This window comes from Heloderma suspectum, chromosome 2, assembly GCF_057233095.1.
Source record: "Heloderma suspectum isolate Gila_16-S chromosome 2, 16-S_ref, whole genome shotgun sequence".
NCBI classification, from domain to species: Eukaryota; Metazoa; Chordata; class Lepidosauria; order Squamata; family Helodermatidae; genus Heloderma; species Heloderma suspectum.
The window spans coordinates 267862596-267882923 of NC_139459.1; the positions used below are offsets into that span (position 1 = coordinate 267862596).

The 20328-nt window shown below is 44.3% G+C and overlaps 1 protein-coding gene across 6 annotated transcripts in view; it reads right to left on the minus strand.

Annotated features, from left to right (window-relative positions):
• The window catches only part of TNIP1 (TNFAIP3 interacting protein 1), a 78964-nt gene extending 61112 nt beyond the window's left edge, over positions 1 to 17852 (minus strand). For all 6 annotated transcript variants that reach the window (XM_084839179.1, XM_084839177.1, XM_084839174.1 and 3 more), the window contains exon 1: positions 17772 to 17852. The gene's annotated coding sequence lies outside the window, so the exon portion shown is untranslated. The remainder of the gene's footprint in view (positions 1 to 17771) is intronic.
• Positions 17853 to 20328: the final 2476 nt, after the last annotated feature.

The following is a 20328-nucleotide window of genomic DNA, read 5'->3' on the forward strand; positions in this document are numbered from 1 at the left end:
TGGAGATGGGATGAGAAAACAGGATGGCCAAGATATTTGTAGGAGCCATATTCATTAGTTCAAGACTCATATACTACATCAGGATCAATTACTCTCTGGTGTAAACAGCCATAGAAAAAAAGGTGTTTTCCTATTTTAATCCTGCCTATAGAGATCTTCTTTTCTCACTGCCAAACTCTGATAGGGCCAGCATTCACACATCTACTGCGGGAGTAGGGGCTTACTTGAACAGTAACAGACTGCATGGGAGAAGTCAGTTCTTCTAGATCAGGAATCCCCAACGTGGCACTTATAGGAGCCATGGTGCCCTACAGGGGTCTCCAATGGCACCCGAGAAGCTCTCCACGTCCTGCCCCCTTCAAAAAATGTTTTTTTTTAACTTAAAAAACTTGAAAAACATGGCACCAGATACTCCTTCCTCTTCTTGAACCTACCGCTGATCAGCTGTTCAGTGGGCAGGAAGGAAAGAGTTGCTTCCTACCCCACCCAATCTTCTTCTGTCCACACAGGCCTTTCCCCTTTGCTCACCCAGTCTCTAACCTTGCTATTTCTCGCCACCCAACCCCTTACTCACTATTTTCCTCCCTTCCCCTTCCCCATCCCTAGCCTTCTCCCTTCTCTTCCTTCCTACCCCGCTAGCTTCATCTTTCTCTCCCATTCACCCCTTTACCTTGCTGTTTCTCTCCATTCCCAGCCTCTAGCCTCATTATTTCTCTCCACACCACCACCTCTTTTGATTAGTCAGGCCCCCATGGCAGCCATTATGTGACTAGCCACATCCTCCATGGGAGCCATTTTGTAATGGCACTGACTGCAATTTCTCAAATTTCCAAATGTGCCCACAGGTCCAAAAAGGTTGCAGACTCCTGCGCTAGATGCTCTTTCCTGTTCCCACCTACAGAACTGGAAATGCACCAGGAACAGAGGGCTAGACCAATAGACTGAAGGGAGGTAAGACATGGGTGTGGGGGGGGCAGTCCAGCCCCAAAGTCAGGCTGTAGGAACAGGTGACCCAAGTGGTGACCAACCTCCAGACTCAGAGGCAATATGCCTCTGTGTACCAGTTGCTAGGAAACATGAGTGGGAGGATGCTGTTGCACTCAAGACCTGCTTGTGGGCTTCCCAATCAGGCAGCTGGTTGGCCACTGTGTGAACAGAATGTTGGACTAGGTATAGGCCTTTGGTCAGATCCAGCAGGGCTCTTCTTATGTTCTTTAGCAGCCCACTTGGTTTCTACCACTTGGTGGTAGGAGAGTCAGGGCAGATAAAAGGAAGGGCTTCACACAGCACATAGTTAAACTGTTGTAATTTGCTTCCACAAGATGCAGTGATGGCCACCAACTTGTACAGTTTTAAAGGGGATTAGACAAATCCACAGAGTATAAGGCTGTCGATGGCAACAAGTCATGTTGGCTGTATGCTATATACAGGATCAGAGGCAGTGTGCCTCTCTCTCAGTACCAGTTGCTGAGGAACATGAGTGGGAGGGTGCTACTGCGCTCATGTCCTGCTTGTGGGCTTCCCAATCAGGCATCTGGTGGACAATGTGGGAACAGAATGCTGGACTAGATAGGCTATTGGTCTGATGCAGCAGGGCTCTTCTTAGGTTTCTCTATCGAATCCACACAGAATTCCCTTTAGAAAGAATCCTCAAAGAAACAGTCTAGTGGAGCACCAGTTTCTACACATCTAAAACTACAAAAGAATTGAAATACTGTAACATTAATTGACGCAGCCATTCAATTCTAGTCATCAAAACCTCTAAGCGTGACTAAGCCATTTGACATTCCTACTAGCTCCATCATAAACTAGCTAATCCAAAAGGCCTTTGGAATATGGGAAGAGGGCAGCAAAACCACTTTGACCTTAAAACACACAAAGAAGCTACCATAATCTTTGCATTACTCATACACCAACCAAGGAGCCAGATGTTTTCAGTAGGCTGCCAAAACAGGAATCACATGGGTGGCTGCAGCATAAGCTACGGTTGTAAGTGCTTTTCTGCCATGCAACATTCTTGCTCTAGATTCCACTGTTGCTAAATTCATACTCCCACAGTCATGAACTTTATATTTGATATAAGTAAATTGCTAGCTGCCAGAGAACAGGCCAGTAGATGATACTCAAGGACATGCAATAGAGAGTTTCTGGCTTTTGTAGACCAGTAGAACTTGTTTCAGTGTGGTACAGAATAGAGGTGATCTCCACACAGGGAGATTAACATCCCCATCCCATCTTCCTTCAAGAAGCCAAAACGCTGCAGAACTTTGTTGCGTACAAAATTATGCATCATGTGGAGAAAGTGAATGGGGAGACATTTTTCTCCCTCTCTCATAATACTAGAACTTGGGGTTATCTCATGTAGTTGACTGGTGGGAGATTCTGGACTAACCATAATTGCTATATGCTACCTCTAGCATCAGAGGCAGTACGCCTACATATGCCAGTTGGTGGAGAATACGAACAGCAGAGTGTTATTGCACTCATGCCCTACTTGTGGGTTTCTCGTGGGCAGCTGGTTGGCCACTGTGTGAACAGAATGCTGGACTAGATGGTCTGATCCAGCATGGCTCTTATAGTCTTATGCTGTTCTTATATAGGATTGTTCTAGGAGAATGCTTATAAGCTGCCAAAGATGAGATGATGGCATCCATTTTGATAATAAGCTGTTTGTGTATCAGCAGAGAAGACTTTGCGAGCCTAGGACTTTTCAGATGTTTCTGGACCGCAACTCCCACCATCCCTGACCATTGACCATGTTGGCTACGCCTGATGGGAACTGCAGTCCAAAATATCTAGTAGTGCAGCAGGGTGGGGAAGGCTGCACTAGAAGGCTCAACATTTAACTATTAGAGGACATGCCCAAGTCAGCTCTGGTACCTCTAGCATAAAGAAACTCGGGGCAAAATCCTGACAGACGTATAGTGCAATCCTATACAAGTTTTCTCCAAAGTAAGTGTTCTAATACGCTTATATCTAGTGACGTTTATTTCCAGGTAAGTGGGCACAGGTGTGCAGTCTTAGTCCATTAATGTATGAGTTCGAATGGATCAGCACACCCAATCTCCATCAGTTTGCATTTGACTAAAACAACAGTTCTGAGAGAAAAGCATGCTTTGTTTTTAGATGGGTGGATGTGTGTGTCTGACAGAGAAGGAGGGATGTGTCTTCTACAGTGCTGTCTCTGCCATTTGCAGTTTTGATAGGTATATTAAAATAATCAACTTGATTTTTAAATGGTGTTGTCCGACTAATCTAAAATTGATCAAACAGACATTGTCGCTACTTAATGCCGTTAGCTTGAGGACGTGCTTTGATCTTCAGAACAAGTGCTAAGCATGTGATTAAAGCCCTCCCACTAAAATGAGAATTACAGCACAATCCAATGCATATCTGCTCAGAAGTACGTCCCACTGAGTTCAATGGCGCTCACTCCCAGGTAAGTGGGTTTAGGATTGCAGCCTTAGAAACTCTCCGAACACACTCCCAGCAACTAGGTGCCAAAATTTATGTATTTACAGTATTCATAGGCTAGCCAATAATAAATTTTAAGGGTGGCTTATAACAAGGAATCAAGAAGCAGAAATACAGCATCAGAGTAAATGCACCACTGTAGAGAATAAAAATCGCTTAAAGTTAAAATAGATAAAAAGGCCTGGGGTTATTCAAAGATCTTCCGCAGGCACTGCAATGATGCCAAGGTAAGCACCAGTCGCGCCTCTCTAGGTAGAGCATTCCACAGCTAGGCCACCACCTCTCTCCCATAGCTAACACAGCAGTGCCTCGCTCGGCAAGGATACTTGGAAAAGGGCCTCCAGGATCTCAAGGTTTGGGTAGGTACATGAGGAGAGGGGTAGCCCCGCAAGTACTCAGAAAGGGCCCTGAAGGTCAAAACCAGCACTAGACCTGGAAATGTACTGGGAGCCAGTGAAAATGGTGAAGCCCTGGTATTGAGGGGCTCATAACAGAGCTAATGTGGCATGGTGGTTAGAGTGCTGGACTGGGACTCAGAAGATTAGGGTTCTCGTCCCCACTCCCATGAAGCTCACTGGGTGACTTTGGGCCAGTCACTGACTCTCAGCCCAACCTACCTCACAGGGTTGTTGCAAGGATAAAACAGAGAGGAGGAGGACTCTGTAAGCCACCTCAGGTTCCTTGCAAGAGGAAAAAAGGTGGGATATGAATGTAATAATAACAAAAAAATAACACCCTGTCCTAGTTAGCAGTCTTGCCACCACATTTTGAGCTAACGAAAATTCTGGACCATTTTCAAAAGGCAGCCTCGTGTACAATACGTCATAGTAGCCCAAAGACACACACACAGTTGCACCCCTTCACATGGTTGTCTTATTCACCTGCCCTAGTCAAAAAGGTAAACATGTCTAATCCCCACTTCTGAAGCACCCTACAAGCACCAGAGCTCCAGCCACATGGTAGAATCCCATATAAGGAAGGGGGAATGTCACGTCAGTGGGAACGTGAGGGAAGGCGGCCTTGGGGCCAAACTAGGCATGTGCCTACCCCATTCACATATAAAGTGGGTGAGTGAGGGGAGGGGATTCGTCTGTTCTTTACATAAAAAAGAGCACATAGGGAAGAGGGAACTCTCCGTTGCACTGCATTGCTTTAAGCAGTTTTCTTCCAGCCCAGCTCCAATGGTAGAAGTGAACTTGGTTGAGAGAAATTGCTTAAAGCAATAGAGCAGGGGTGCAGAACCTCAGGCCAAATCTGGGGCACCTGGGGGCCAAATCTGGCCATGCCGCCTTCCCCAAACCATTTCACCAGACTGTCAGTCATTTGGTGGTCTCCCAGCATGTGTATGTTCCCTCTCCTCATTCTAAAAGGTTGAAATGCCTCTCCTAAGCCTGAGCTACTAGAACTAAGAGCTTTAAGAACAGAAGAAGAGCCCTGCTGGATGAGACCAAGGGTCCATTGAGTCCAGCGTTCTGTTCACACAGTGGCCAACCAGCTGTCGACCAGGAACCCACATGCAGGGCATGAGCACAACAGCACCCTCCCACCCATCTTCCCCAGCAACTGGTGTACATAGGCTCACTGCCTCTGGTTCTGGAGGCAGCACATGGCCATCAAGACTAGTTGCCACTGATAGCCTTCTCCTCCAGGAATTTGTCCAACCCCATTTTAAAAACATCCAAATTGGTGGCCATCACTACATCCTGTGGTAGCAAATTCCATAGTTTAACTATGCATTTTAAACTCAAATATCCTGGTGTTTTTGGTATTCTGGCCCCACCCTTGTTGCCTTTATCTTGTGTCTCCAGCCCCACCCACCATTGGAAGGTGGCCCCGAGAGCTTCTCTGAAATGGAATTCGGCCAAAAGAGGTTCAACACCCCAGCAACAGAGCAGTAATGGAGCAAGACAAAACTTTTCATGTAAAGCCTAGAAACCGCTCTCCTGCTTTATCCATGAAGAGAGGCAGACACACAGAGACAGGCCCTCAAATATTCTGTTTTGTGTTCTTGTTCCCACCCCTCTCCCAAATTCTTATTGTCTGAATGTGTTCAATGGGACACTTTGAGGGGTACATAAAAAGCAAAAGATGACCATGCTGGTTCATGAGTAAAAAATATATAAATCCAGGGAAGATATCCAAAATCCATAGTTAGGCAATTCCTTTATTAGCACCAAAAGCACTAGCCTTGACTAAAAAGACAGGCAGACATGAAAAGATGAAGAGCTGCTTCTTTTGAAAGTATGGCGTTGTCAGGAAGAAACACCCCCTCACACTAAGTCATGAGACAGTAGTATCTGCAGACTTGTGAAAGTCAAGAGAAGGAACCACAAGGTAACTCAACATAGCCCACCTTTTCTCCACTTTGCCTACTGAAATGGCTGTACCACCAGCACAAACCAGCCCACAACTCACCTCAAAGTGTTAGACACAAAAGTACAAGACAGGAAAGGGGGGGGGGGAGTCAGATTTTTTGTTTTGTTTTATGGCTGAAAAAGCAGGAAGGAAGGAATGGCTGGCAAGCAGACAACCCACACTGCAGCTTCTGCAAGAAGAACAGATCACTGAGGTTTTCAATTCCATGTCTTCAAGCAAGGGTGGGAAGAAGGAAGATCACACTCTACTGGTAGATCTCAGTAGATCAGCAAGGGACTCTCACTCCAAATTGTCTAACAAGAGCAACAACTAAAAAGCTTCTCTCTCCTAAATTAGGTTGCACCTTTCAATTTGCCCCGGCCTTTTAGTGCGGCAGGGAGAGGGGCAGGGACAGTGGAAGGTAGGTCTGAATCTACTGGTAGGTCTCTGGAAGTTTTGCAGTAGATGAGCAAGAATTTCTGACTACCAATTGTTTAATAATAATAGCAACAAAGTGACTCCCCCACTGCCCACCCTAAATTATAGGACTACAATGACGAAAGCTTGGGGTAATCAGGAGTGGATTTTTATGTGAAAGGACTGTGAGTTCCATTCTGTTCTGGTAGCCAAAACAAATTCTTGCACTCAGAATTCATTAATTCTAGGAGATTATTAGTCAGTTTCCAAGTCGACACTAGCATGCCAATTAACTCTACTAGCATTGTGCTAGAGGTTGCCGTTTTCTTTCAGATTTTTTAATCTGAAGGTGTATCGGTTTTTATCCTGAATGTGCTGATGCTGCTTTAAAAATGTGTTTTCATGCTTTAATTTTGTGAGAACTGTTCTAATCATGAGCAGCTCTGAAAATCTTCAGACTATGAGAGCAGGACATAAATAACTGTAATAAATATATAAAATAAACACACACACCCCTTCTTGGAATTGCTACCACTGTTACCTGTCCAATCCAGAAACCTGGGCACAAAACAACCCTGCAAGTTTTAAGCAAGGAACCTTGCTCCAATCTTGTTCAGACATTACAGTCTGGATTCTGTTTGTCGCCATTTTCTTCCCACCAGCATAAATTAACAATGTCAGTAAACAATAACCATTAGAAAAAGATTTTTTAAAAATATTTTTATATGTAAACTGCTTAGAGATTTGATTATATTAAGTGATATATAACCATAATTAATTAATTAATTAACTAACTAACGCGGGGCTCCTAACAGCAGCCTTAACCAATGTGGTGCCCTCCAGATATTATGGAGTAGAACCCGCATCATCCCTGACCATTGGTCATGCTGGTTGGGGCTGATGGGAATTGTAGTCCAAAACACCTGGAGGGAGCCATGTTGGGGAAGGCTGGCTGACAGACTTCCAAACATTCACAGAGATTAGCAAGAGCTGTGTGCAAGCGATGCCTAATTGTCATTATATCTAAAAATCCACTGTTTGGTTCCATTTTTAGTTTGATCCCTTTTTGAAGTAATAATTCAACAACCTAAGGCAACATCTGGGGCTGTTTAACTTAGAGAAAAGGCAAATGACAGAAGACATGACCGAGGAGTACAAAATGATGCATGGTGTGGAGAAAGCAGATAGGGAGACATTTTTCTGCCTCTCTCATAATACTAGAACCTGGGGTCATCCCATGAAGCTGATTAGTGGGAGATTCAGGACAGATAAAAGGAAGTACTTCTTCATACAGCGCATAGTTAAACTATGGAATTCGCTACCACAAAATGTAGTGATGGTGACAAATTTGGAAGCCTTTAAAAGGGGATTTAGACAAATTCATGGAGGAGAAGGCTATCACTGGCTATTAGTCTTGATCGTTAAATGCTACCTCCAATATCAGAGGCAGTATGCTTATGTACACCAGTTGCTTATGTACACCAGGGTAACATGAGTGGAAAGGTACAATTGCACTCATGTCCTGCTTATGGGTTTCCCACAAGCAACTGGTTTGCCACTTTGTGAGCAAAATGCTAGAAAAGGTGGACCTTTGGTCTGATCCACCATGGCTCTTCTTATGTTCTTATGAAAACCAAGCTAGAACATATAATGCACTCTCATATTGGGTGCTGTGATGCCTTTTTCACTGACCTCTATGAAATAAGCCTATTACGGACAGTTCCTTATGCTGTGGAGAACAAAGTGCAACAAAAAAAAAAACACCACCCAAAGAACAACCCACAGTGCATATCACAGAAGTCTTTTTGACATATGTCATCCAAAGAACATGAGAGAGCTACAAGGACTATTTCCAGGGAATATGCCTACTGGGACCCCCCACCAGATGTGTTGTACTACAACTCCTATCATCCTCAGCCACATAGCTATGCTGCTGTGGGTGACAGGAGTTGTAGTCCAACACATCTGGAGGGCACCAGGTCAGAGAAGGCTGTTCTAGGGGGCCACAGATCCAATTCCTGACCAGCTTGTTCCAGAACATAAATCAGAGAACCTGAAAGTCATATGAAAGAGACACATTAAAATGGAAAAAGGAGAAAAACCCCACTGTGACCTCCATTGCCATGCAAATGTAAAATGATCATAAGATTTCAGGAAAAAGAAATTCAGATGATAGTAGGCTATTATGAGCCATAGATAAGAATATAGGCTCTTCACATACGGGAAAGAAAATATGGAACCACAGTTGGCACAAAATAGGTGCTAAACAGTAGTAGACTGGAGATTGTGTGCAACTAGCAGAGGAAATTCAAGTAGATCTTGGTATGCTGGAATTTTCACTTTAACATATGTCAGCATGGTCTAAAATTCATTTTATTGAACAAGCCTAAAATAATTTTTGCAAGCCCTACTGAGTTTGCAATTTTTGTGTATATCCTTACATATAGAAAGGATGATCAACAATTACATTTACAAGAGAGAATACTGAAAGGATTCGACAGAGAGCAAGGCTAAAACGCGGGAAGGCAAAAGTCACAGAAGAGCAGACAGTACTGCTCTTGGCAGGCTTATAATGGCAAAGACAACTCTAGTATGTAGAAAGATTGGCACAACTGCATCTGTTGGCCACATGCTTCCTTCCTCCCACTAGCCCTGCCTTGCACAACCTGCAAAAAAATACATAGTACACTGACCTTTGTATTTAAAAGCCCACACACCTACCTACACAAGTCAGCAAACTACTGTAGAAAGCAGTGAAAAACTCCATGTGCTTCAGAGCATCTAACATGGCTAGGAACTGCGGGTCTTAGAATGTAAAACTGCCAATACTATAACACCCGTATGTACAAATCTATGGTGTAACCAAACTTTTAATATGTACAGTTCTGATCACTGCATCTCAAAACGGATACTGTAGAGCTGGAGAAGGTGAGGGACAACCAAAATGATCAGGGATCTTTGTAGTAACTCCTCTATGAGAAGGCTGCAATGCTTAGGGCTCTTTAGCTTAGAAAAAGGGTAAGGGAAGACATGACAGAGGTGCATAAAATTATGTATGGTGTGAAGAAAGTAGACAGGCCTCTTTCATAGTACCAGAATCTGGGTCATCTAGTGAAACTGAATGGTAGGACAGATAAATCCAGGACAGATAAAGGAAGTATTTCTTCACACTGTGCATAGTTAAACTATGGAATTTGCTACCACAAGATGTCGTGATTTATTTATTTATTTATTTTATTAAATAAAATAAGTTTATTTAACTTAAAAAGTTAAAATTCACTGGGCATAAGGCTATCAACGTCTACTAGTCATGATAGCTAGACATTACCTCCAGGATCAGAGGCAATGTGCCTCTGTACACCAGTTGCTGGGGAACACAAGTGGGAGGGCGCTACTGTACTCATGTCCTACCTGTGGGCTTCCCATAGGCACTTGGTTGTTCACTGTGCAAACAAAATGCTGGACCAGATACACATTTAGTCTGATCCAGCATGGCTCAACTTATGTTCTTAGAATCCTATTTGAAACTCATCCCTGTTCTGTTTCTGTTAACTGGATGGTGAAAAATTTGAATTGATACCTGTATTTCCCCCTACTCTGCAAAAAGTAGCTTAGATTGTGTGATTTTAAACTTTTAAAAAATGGACTGCAAGAAAGGAAATAAGTGTATGTGCATTCCTCTACACCATCATCCTCAAATGGCAAATTGGGTGGGGGAGAAATGATCCTGCCAGGTACCCAATCTCCTTTTTTTGCGGCAGACATAGCAAGCAAGACCACAAGGCCAGATCAACTTGACCAAGAAACAGGAACCATGACAGTATTAAAATTAACACCTCTCTTCACACATTTGTACATGCTACATTTTACCCATAACATTTATCACTCTCCAACTCAGTGTAAATTCTATACTACTATACAAGTTCTAGCAGTGATTCCAGCTGTTATCAGCACAGATACTGCCAGTTTGCTGCTAGTTTAATTAACTTCAATTAAGCATTGACTGGCATATGGAAGAGAAAAAAACCAAGCTGCTTAGGTCACTAAGAGCAACGTAATCAACATTTTTCATGCATCAATTAGAATCACAAGAGCCTCAGTTCTGTTTCTCAAGATTACAGAGGAAATCTTGGGAAGCTGGGGCAGCCTCGCTATTGGACTTAAGGCAATGCAGCTATGCAGGTGCTGAGATGTGTCAGACAGTGGTCTGGTTTCCACACAGCGAGAACCCAGAATATAACTTTGAGTATGGGTTGCTGTTGAATTGTGGGTTGTTGTTGAATCATAGGTTGCCTTTATGTGCGAATCTTGGACTATGGTTTCACAATGACTGGGTTCACACAACATGACAACCCACGCTCAAGGTTAAGTATGGGTTAAGTGTGAGTTGTCACTGAACCATGGGTTGTGTTGTGTACCCAGCCACGCTAACAAACTGTTTCTGTTAACCACAAACAACATATGAAGAGAAGCCATGGTTTGTTGTTGGGTTGTGAAGTGTGAGTTGTTTGTGATTAAGTAACCATAGTTTGTTAGCACAGCTGGGTTCACCCAACACAAAAACCCATGGTTCAACAACAACCCATGGTTCAGTGACAACCCACACTCAACCCTGAGTGTGGGTTGTCATGTTGTGTGAACTCAGGAAGACAACCCATCATTTGTTGTTGGGTTGTGAACTCTGGGTTGTTCATGGTTAACAACCCATAGATAAACCATACTGCAGGGTTTGCACATAAAGATAACTCATGATTCAACAAGAACCCATGATTCATCCCATATTCTGGGTTGTCATTATGTGCAAACCAGGACATTGTAGGATTCGAACTAATGAGCCAAGAACGCATTCTTCAGCATATCCTCTCCCAGCCTAGTCCAATAAAATCACAGAAGGGCTTGATGTCCAGCAATAGGTAGACCTCTTCTTATAATCAAACCTGCTAATGGGAAGGAGGTACAAGCCTGTTTCTAGGAGGCTTCGGGCAGTCATTAGAATGAGCCTAAATGAGATGTATCAAGGGTCCATGCAAGTAAGAAAGGCCCAAAGGGCAGGCAAACCTTTATCAAGCACAAAAAGGTTAAAGGCCCAAAGGGCAGGCAAACCTTTATCAAGCACAAAAAGGTTAAAGGCCCTGGGTCAGTGGGCAATTTGGAACAGCATGCACAGTATTATGCAGAGCAGAAAGAGGGATTAAAGGGAGTTTGGAACTTTATATTAGAGCAGGGATGGGGAATCTCAGGCCCAGGGGCCAAATCCAGCCCTCCTGGGGTCCCAGCCTGGCCCTCCATGGTTCCCCAGATGGCTACATCCCCTTCTCCTGGCCCCACACCCTTTCCCCTAACCACCAATTATTCGTTACTTTCCCGGCTTTTGTGCAATTTCCCCCCCATTCTTGAGATGCCTCCCCTAAGGTTTACTGGCAGTAAGAGCTTTAAGCTACAAAATCCGGGGTGGGGGTGGGGTTGTATTTTGGCCCCACCTCTTTTGCCTTTGGCTTCACCCCCTTTGCCTTTGGCCCAGTCCATCACTGGAATGCAGCCCCCAAGAGCTTCTCCAAAACTGAATTCAGCCCTTGGGCTGAAAGAGGTTCCCTACCCCTGTATTAGAGTGTCTGGCTTAGGTGGTAGCATTTCAGTCTGCAGCAGGCAAGAATGGAATTCATGGATTAGTGAGAAAGGCGAGTATTTGGGGATGTACAGTGTCAGATACCAGACATAGAGTAACAGATTGATTTTCTGAGGACTAGTAACATTTCTCCTGGCATTTGGCTTTGCTGGATAAGAGTGTGCCTCACAATACATCTCCCTCACAAACCCACTTGTCTCTCTCCATGCCCTGCAAACAAGACTACTAAGGATTTCAGACTCCCAGTTAAAAAAAATTCTTGTAATGTTAAAAATGTTAAGAAATGAAGTAAAAATCAGGAGGGGCAGAGAGCCTGGTGAGTACCAAGTGGTGTCCATGGGCACACAGGTGCTCATAGGCACCACATCTGAGACCTCAGTACTATACGTTCGTTGCTTAAGAAACTGATTGCCTCAAAAGGTCCTAAGACAATAGCTAAAGAAAGAAATCCTTCTTCTGGTCTTGTAGTTACACCTGCCCATGTTTTACCAAAGCTGGGTCTTACCTTCGGGAAACACAACTACAGCTTGGAAAGCCACTCAAACTACTCCATCAGAAAGCTACTCAAAAGCAAACCTTTCCCAAGATCATCCCGTTATGAAGAAGACTAAAAGTGATTTCAGCCTTGCTTATAGGAAAGCATCAGTACATAACCCAAGAGTCAAAATTCCATCTGCTCCGTTCCCAGAATAGCTCGTGAAGTAACCCTTGGATTGCCTGAAAAGAGGAATGCAGGATTACCAAACCATTCACATTTAAGAGAGCTGGGCAAGACACACAACCAACAGCACCACTGAGTGAGGTAATAACACTGACATATTGAGGCTACAATCCTATACCTATTTACCTGGGAGTAAGTCCCATCGAACTCAATGGGGCTTCTTCTAAGCAGGAATGGATAGGATTGCACTGTTAATCTAATAATGCCATCAGTGGAAATGCTTACACACCAAAATCCCACTGCTAGTACTCCAATATTAATGAGGTGGTATTCAATTGTGTGGATCACAACAAACTGTGGCAAATTCTTAAAGTGATGGGAGTATCAGACCACCTTACCTGTCTCCTGAGAAACTTGTACGAGGGTCAAGAAGCAACAGTAAGAACCAGACATGGAACAACCGATTGGTTCAACATTGGGAAAGGAGTACGACAAGGCTGCATATTGTCACCCTGCTTATTTAACTTATATGCAGAGTACATCATGAGAAACGCCGGGTTGGATGAATCGCAGGTCGGAATTAAGATTGCCGGGAGAATTATCAACAACCTCCGATATGCAGATGATACCACCCTAATGGCAGAAAGCTAAGAGGATCTAAAGAGCCTCTTGTTGAGGGTGAAAGAGGAGAGTGCAAAAGCTGGTTTGAAACTCAACATTAAAAAAACCAAGATCATGGCATCTGGCCCCATCACTTCCTGGCATATAGAAGGGGAAGAAATGGAAGCAGTGACAGATTTTACTTTCTTGGGCTCCAAGATCACCGCAGACGGTGACTGTAGCCATGAAATTAAAAGACGCTTGCTCCTTGGGAGCAAAGCTATAGCAAACCTAGACAGCATAGTACGAAGCAGAGACATCACCTTGCCGACAAAGGTCCGTCTAATCAAAGCTATGGTTTTCCCAGTAGTAATGTATGGCTGTGAGAGCTGGACTATAAGGAAGGCTGAGCGCCGAAGAATTGATGCTTTCGAACTGTGGTGCTGGAGAAGACTCTTACGAGTCCCCTGGACTGCAAGGAGGTCAGATCAGTCAATCCTAAAGGAAATCAACCCTGACTGCTCATTGGAAGGACAGATATTGAAGCTGAAGCTCAAATATTTTGGCCACCTAATGTGAAGAGAAAACTCTCTGGAAAAGACCCTGATGCTGGGAAAGACTGAAGGCAAAAGGAGAAGGGGACGGCAGAGGATGAGATGGCTAGATAGTATCACCGATGCAATGAATATGAACTTGAGCACACACTGGGAGAGAGCGCAGGACAGGAAGGCCTGGCGTGCTATGGTCCATGGGGTCACGAAGAGTCGGACACGACTGAACGACTGAACAACAACAACAACAACAACAATAGTCTGTGCCAAGAGCAAATGTAGCTTGCGGGAAATGGCTGTTCTCGGGCTGAAGATCCTATTGCTTTTTGGACTGCAAGCCCCATCACCCCCCACAGTTGGCTATGCTGGCTAGGGCTGATGGGAATTGCAGTCCAAAAACATCTGGCTACCCCTGCTAAAGACCTATAGGAAGGAATAGCTGACACCATGTCTCAGGACCAGTGAAGAAGCAAATATATTCACAAAAGCACCTTCTATATTATAAGCAAAAGGATATTAGAATAATAAGTTAAGAGCTAAAGAGACACTAGTAGGAGCCTGCTTGAGCTGCTGCTGTTGGCATAGTGTGATTGTGCATCGTGGGATTTTTTTTTAATGGCCTATAAAACAGCAGTTAACTACCCATTCTCAGTGACCATTACCTGTGGAAAGATGTGAGAATGTTCACAGAATGTACTTGCTGCCCTGTTGGCTGACTGCTTCAGCAAATTCCCACATAGAAAAGTACAAATGGAAAAGCCTTGGCTCTGTTTTAATGCACGTATTTATTTATAATGCATATACAGCACTTAATATAATCAAATCTCTAAGCGGTTACACTAAAATCCATTTGTCTTACAATAAAACCAAAATAAAAATAATTAAGAACATTATAGCAAAAACAAATACAAAACAGAGTAGAGCTGTAGTCCATTACAGGCTAGGTAAAACCTGTATAAACAGATACATTTTCAAGAGGCGTTTGAAACGTGGCATAGTTTCTGCTTCTCAGACCACGCATGGGAGAGTGTTCTAGAGAGTGAGCACCACTAATGAGACAGCCCACTTTTGTGATATTACCTGGTGACATTCTATTAGTCATGGAACAACCATTAAAGCCTCTTCAGATTATCTCAGGGGTCAACTGGGTATATATAGTGGCAGGCGGTCTGAAGCCAAGTTGTTTAGGGCATTGTATGTCAACATAAGAATCTTGAACATGGCTTGGAACCTAATAGGCAGCCTGTACAGTTCTTTTAACACAGGCGTAATATGTATATAGGTAGGAGCTCCTCTGAACATCCTAGCTGCTGCATTCTGCACTAGCTGCAGCTTCTGAATCAAGCACAAGGACAGCCCCAAATACAGCAGATTATAGTAGACTAGCCGTGAGGTTACCAGTGCATGCATCACAGTGGCTAGGCTATCCCATCCAAGAATGGGTGTAGCTGGCCCACCAACTGAAGTTGGTAATGGGAGCTGTGGGCCACTGAGGTCACCTGAACCCCCAGTGACAAGGTTAGATCCAGGAGCACCTCCAAACTACATACCTGCTCCTACAGATGGAGTGCAACCCTGTCCGGAACAAGCAAATACCCCAGTTCCTGGACCTGGGAACCGCCCACCCATAAGGTCTCTACTTAACAGGATTCAACCTCAGTTTACTAGCCCACAACTAGCCCATAACTGCATTCAGGCACGGGGTCAAAATGTACACGGCTTCTCCTGATTCAGATCTTACAGATAAATAGAGCTGTGTCATCAGCATACTGCTCCGAATCTCCTAATGATTGCTTCCTATGGCTTCGTAAAGATGTTAAACAACATTGGTGACAGAATGCTACCCTGTGGCACCCCACAATTCAATTGCCAGGGGCTGAGGCACAGTCACCCAAAGTTATTCTCTGGAACTGACCCCATATGTAAAAGCCAAGCCAGCATAAACTGGTGCCCCCAACTCACGGAACCGATCCAGGAGGATACGTTGGTCAACGGTACCAGAAGCCACTAAGAGATAAAAAAAAGAAGTAACAGATGCCTCATCTGGAAGCACCCTTGATCACAGAGCAGGAAAGCATCTTTGGAACTAGGTATATATTAGCAGCATGCTTCTCCCTAGTTTAGAAGTCACCTTCCCAAGTTAGACCACAACAGCAAGATTATGATGTGCTTTACCCTTTCCTTGACTGTAAATTTACAGTGGCATAAACAATACGAGTTTACACTTTGAAGAAGCTGAGTTAATGTTTATCAGGGTAACTGCTCTTAGAGAGGCGATATACCTTTCTCTTATTTCCTGTTTCTTTCGAAGTTACTGCCCACAAAATATTTGCAGTTAACCCTGTAGCAAGTCCAAATATGTGAATACAGACTTCCAACCCAATTTCATGCATTTTTACTCAACACTACATACCATTGAGACAGTCTTCCCCAATCTGGTTACCCTCCAGATGTTTCAGACTAGAACTCCCAGCATTCCTCATTGTTGACCATGCTGGCTAGGGCTGGTGGGAGGTGAAGACCAAAACATCTGGACGGGGCACCCAGTTAAGGCAGGCTGCATTGGAGCATATTCCAAAGCATGTATAACACTGCAGCACCAAGTTCATTGTCACGTATGTACTGTAACCACTTACCCTCAGCTTTGTTTTCCTCAACTGTAAAATAGCGGTAATACCTTATTCTGAGAAGGAAAAGTACCTGAAGAAGAAAATTATCTGAAACGCCCAGATGGTTCAATGGAAAGTGTTTTGGGTTTGTACCGAGGAGAAATGGGTTCAATTCTCTGCTCAACCAAGAAGCTCACTAGGTAGCCACTGTCTCCCAACTTAGCCTCATGGTAATTATGAGGGCATAAAATGGTATACCTCCTTATATGCTATCCTGGACCCCTTGGGAGGAGAATAGAATTCACATAAATGCATGAAGTTAAGACTACAATGCCATGCACATTTATCGGGGAGTAACCTCCACTGCAATCAGTAGAACTACATGAAAATTATTGGGCGCTTGGTGTCATAAGTATCTAGGCAGGTCAACTGGTCCAAAGCCAAGAGCAACACTCAACAAATTAGTAAATCATTTTACTCATTTACATGGCATCACAGTCTGACATGATCTTTCCACTCATGCTCCCAAAATGTGTGCACCTCATTAACATAACAGATTTGACCTCCTTTTAAACAAGGGGGGGTAATACTTTGAGAAGAAGAACTGACAGATGTACTATGTTATTGTCACTGCCAGGGTCCTTTTTACAAAGTCTTCTTTCAACTTTTGAAAGAAAATTGACCTCTCAACAAAATCTAGATCTACCATCATCAAACCACCCAGAGAGCTTCAGCTTTTGGGCAGTATAGAAATGTAGTAAAATAAATAAATAAATGGGACAAACAGCACTCGCAAGCCTTTTCTTAAGTGCTAACCACTTTAATTGCTTACACTGGCATTCAAGATCACAACACAAATCTACAGCTAACTCTTATGCTGTCTAAGAGGACAACTATGATATATACAATGCACGTTAGAGGGAAATCATTTACCAGACACTGACGAAATTGGTCCAAGTTACGATTTCCAGAAAGCAGCTGTGTTAGTCCGTTGCAGCAAAAACAACAGTCATGCGGCACCTTAAAGACTAACAAATGTATTCTAGCAGAAGCTTTTGTGGAGGGCTACAGTCCACAAAAGCTTATGGCAGAATAAATATATTTGTCTTTAAGGTGCCATATTTTGGGTCCGAATTAGATCATGCCTGCCTCTGCCACCATCAGGAGCAATACAATCCCTTATTAAAGCAGAAGTAGATCCAGTCTTGACTTGGTTGGTCTTGCTTTGAAGGATTCTGCCCTTGCTTCCCAGACTTCAGGGTTCCACAAAATATGAGAGGCACCCCGTTTATTTCCCCAGCCAGTATCACTTGCACCGAGCATCCCAGCTGAGCCCGGTAACTCGGCTCTCCCGAGCGCTGAGCACGACACACGTCCCTCCCTCCTTCCTTCTTCCCAGGGATTCCACGCTGGGGCAACGGACTCGACTTTCGCCCATGGGAGAATGCGGGGGAGAGGGGCGTAGGCGCCGGTCCTACCTGTGAATGATCTCGGGACGGGGCTCCGGCCAGCTCCCGCACTTGCTGCGCTTTGCACCGCTGACATCCTTCTACTTCCTCTCCGGCTGGGCTGCCCAGAGGAGGAAGCGTGACTCAGAACCGCCCACTCTGGAATTTCCCCGGGCGTGTGATTGACAAGCCGAACAGCTAATCAGCAAACTTCCCCATTTCGCTCTGAAGAACGGCTTGAAGCCGCAGAGATAAGCGAGCCTGAAAGAACGGAGCCAGCGACGCGGGGGAAGCCCGCACAGGCGGGCATCTGTGGCTGTATTGCTAGCCTGCAGAAGCTAGCGTGAGAAACGATGCAAGCTTCTCGTTTCTGCCGGCAACGGCCTTCTCCAATCTGGTGCCCTCCAGTGGTGCTGGAGGGCAGCCTGGTGCTTTCAACTCCCATCAGCCCCAGCCAGCATGGCCAGTGGCCAGGAATGCTGGGAGCTGTAGTCCAGAACATCTGGCGGGAACAAGGTTGGGGAAGGCTGTTGCAGGTACGTCGCTCTCTATTGAACCTGCTGCTGTGGCTGCAACATGCACATTGACATGGGAATAACCCCCATTTAACTTCCCCTTGAGTAAACAAGGAATAGGATAAGGCTGCACCTGACCTGCCCTTTACTGTGTGGTGTTTTTTTGTTTGTTTCCTTTGTAGGGCGTGGGGAGGAAGGGCAATTTGAGGTATGCTCTATCTTACATTTTTCCTGTTTTCTTAAGCTTGTTTCCTTTTTTTAATTATTTATTTTCAAAAAGAGCTTCATTTACAAATCTCAGTGACCTCTGATGAGAATCCTATAGCAAAGGAACCATCAGTACCTTTGACTATGCTGGCAACCAACAAAACAAAACTCAAGCAAGCATATGCATTCTGCAGAATTCTTCTGCCAAAAAAACAACCATAAGGTAAAACAAAAAGGATTTTGTTACACTTCCAGGCTGTTGCATGCCTGGGTGAGCTTGCGGATCTTGAGTACAAATGGAGGGGGCTGCAGGGTACTGGGATAATAAGCTTTTATCTAGGCCTAGATAGCAGATCTCTTGTAAGCTGGTTTATAGGGGCTTGGTATGATGGCCTTTCCCCACCATAATCAGCCTTCCCCAACCTGGTGCCCCCCAGATGTGTTGGACTACAACTCCCAACATCCCCAAGCCAGCCATTCTGGCTGGGATGCTGGGAGTTGTAGTCCAACATATCTGGAGGGTGCCAGGTTGGGGAAGGCTGTATGTCCCAGGCATATTGAATCTTTTGTTCAATGATAATACAAGCTCCAGTCTAATGGAAATAGCTTAATATCATAATATCACAATTACATAATGTAATTGAGGCGGGGGAAGGGCCAAGTCCTTCTGTTCATCCTCCTTTTTAAAAAATTGCCTCAATATACACACCAGCAAAGGAAGGTGGGAAATCCACACAAGGTGATTAGATGCAGCAGGGAACAGGGTGGACTTTTGTGCCTTTAAAATGGGTGGGCAACTTGTGAATGAGGCAGGGTGGTTGCACAATAAAAGCCTCAATCATCTGGAAGCACCCAGAGAGACAAAGAGAAGTTATGAAACAGTGAGGCATTAGTGAGAAAAGGAGTGGTCTTGCTTTTTAAAATAGTACTTTTATTAGAAATTGAGTATTAGGGCTTTTCTACACAAGGCATTTATCATGCGCTCATCATTCCCTACTCATTAGGAGCTTTTAGAGCAGGAAAAATGTGACATTTAGGGCGCAATCCTATGCGCATTTGGACAGACAAAAGGCCTACAACTCCCAGCATTCACCAGCCGGCTGGGGAATGCTGGGAGTTGTAGGCCTTTTGTCTGTCCAAACGCGCATAGGATTGTGCCCTTAATTGTGAAAGTGAAAGAAAATTTGATTTCCTCTTGTGTATTTGCACTATTCGGCTATACCACAGTGCCACCTAGAGGTTATGTAGTGGAAAAGCAGGAAAGGAAATGCTCCTCATGTAATGCTGGGATCTCAATTCTGCGATGAAACTGAAAGTGCATACAGCTGATGAACAGCCTCGTGTAATAAAGCTCTTAGAGTTGTATGGCAGGACAGCACACAACTACATCATATGATTAAATAAACAAACAAGCAAACTTGGTGGCTGACAAGAATAACAGGAAAAGTAGCCGACCTCATTTCCTTTACCCCTTGGAACTGCTGTTGAATCTTTTCAGCCAACAGCTGTTTGGACCCTCTTTTCCCTGAAGAACAGAAGAAGAGAGCTTGTGTTTCTCTGCCAGTGCCTCTTTGGGGATGTTCCAGGAAATATCGATTAGTTTCCCTCAGTCAGGCACAACTGCATTCCGGGCTCACAAGCTTGCGTAATAACAAACATCTGGGTGATTTATCTCATTTTCCCAGATGCAATATATTGTGCTTTTGAGCGCTTGGAAACAATGTGATATCCACATGCAGAAGTGGAACCCTGAGGAAGGACTTGCAGACTCTGCACAACAATTAACAAATGAGCATTTATTGTTTGTGACCCTTTGGAAAAAAGGCCAGGGCGAGGGGGATCACAAAAGCAAGAGAGCTAGTGGT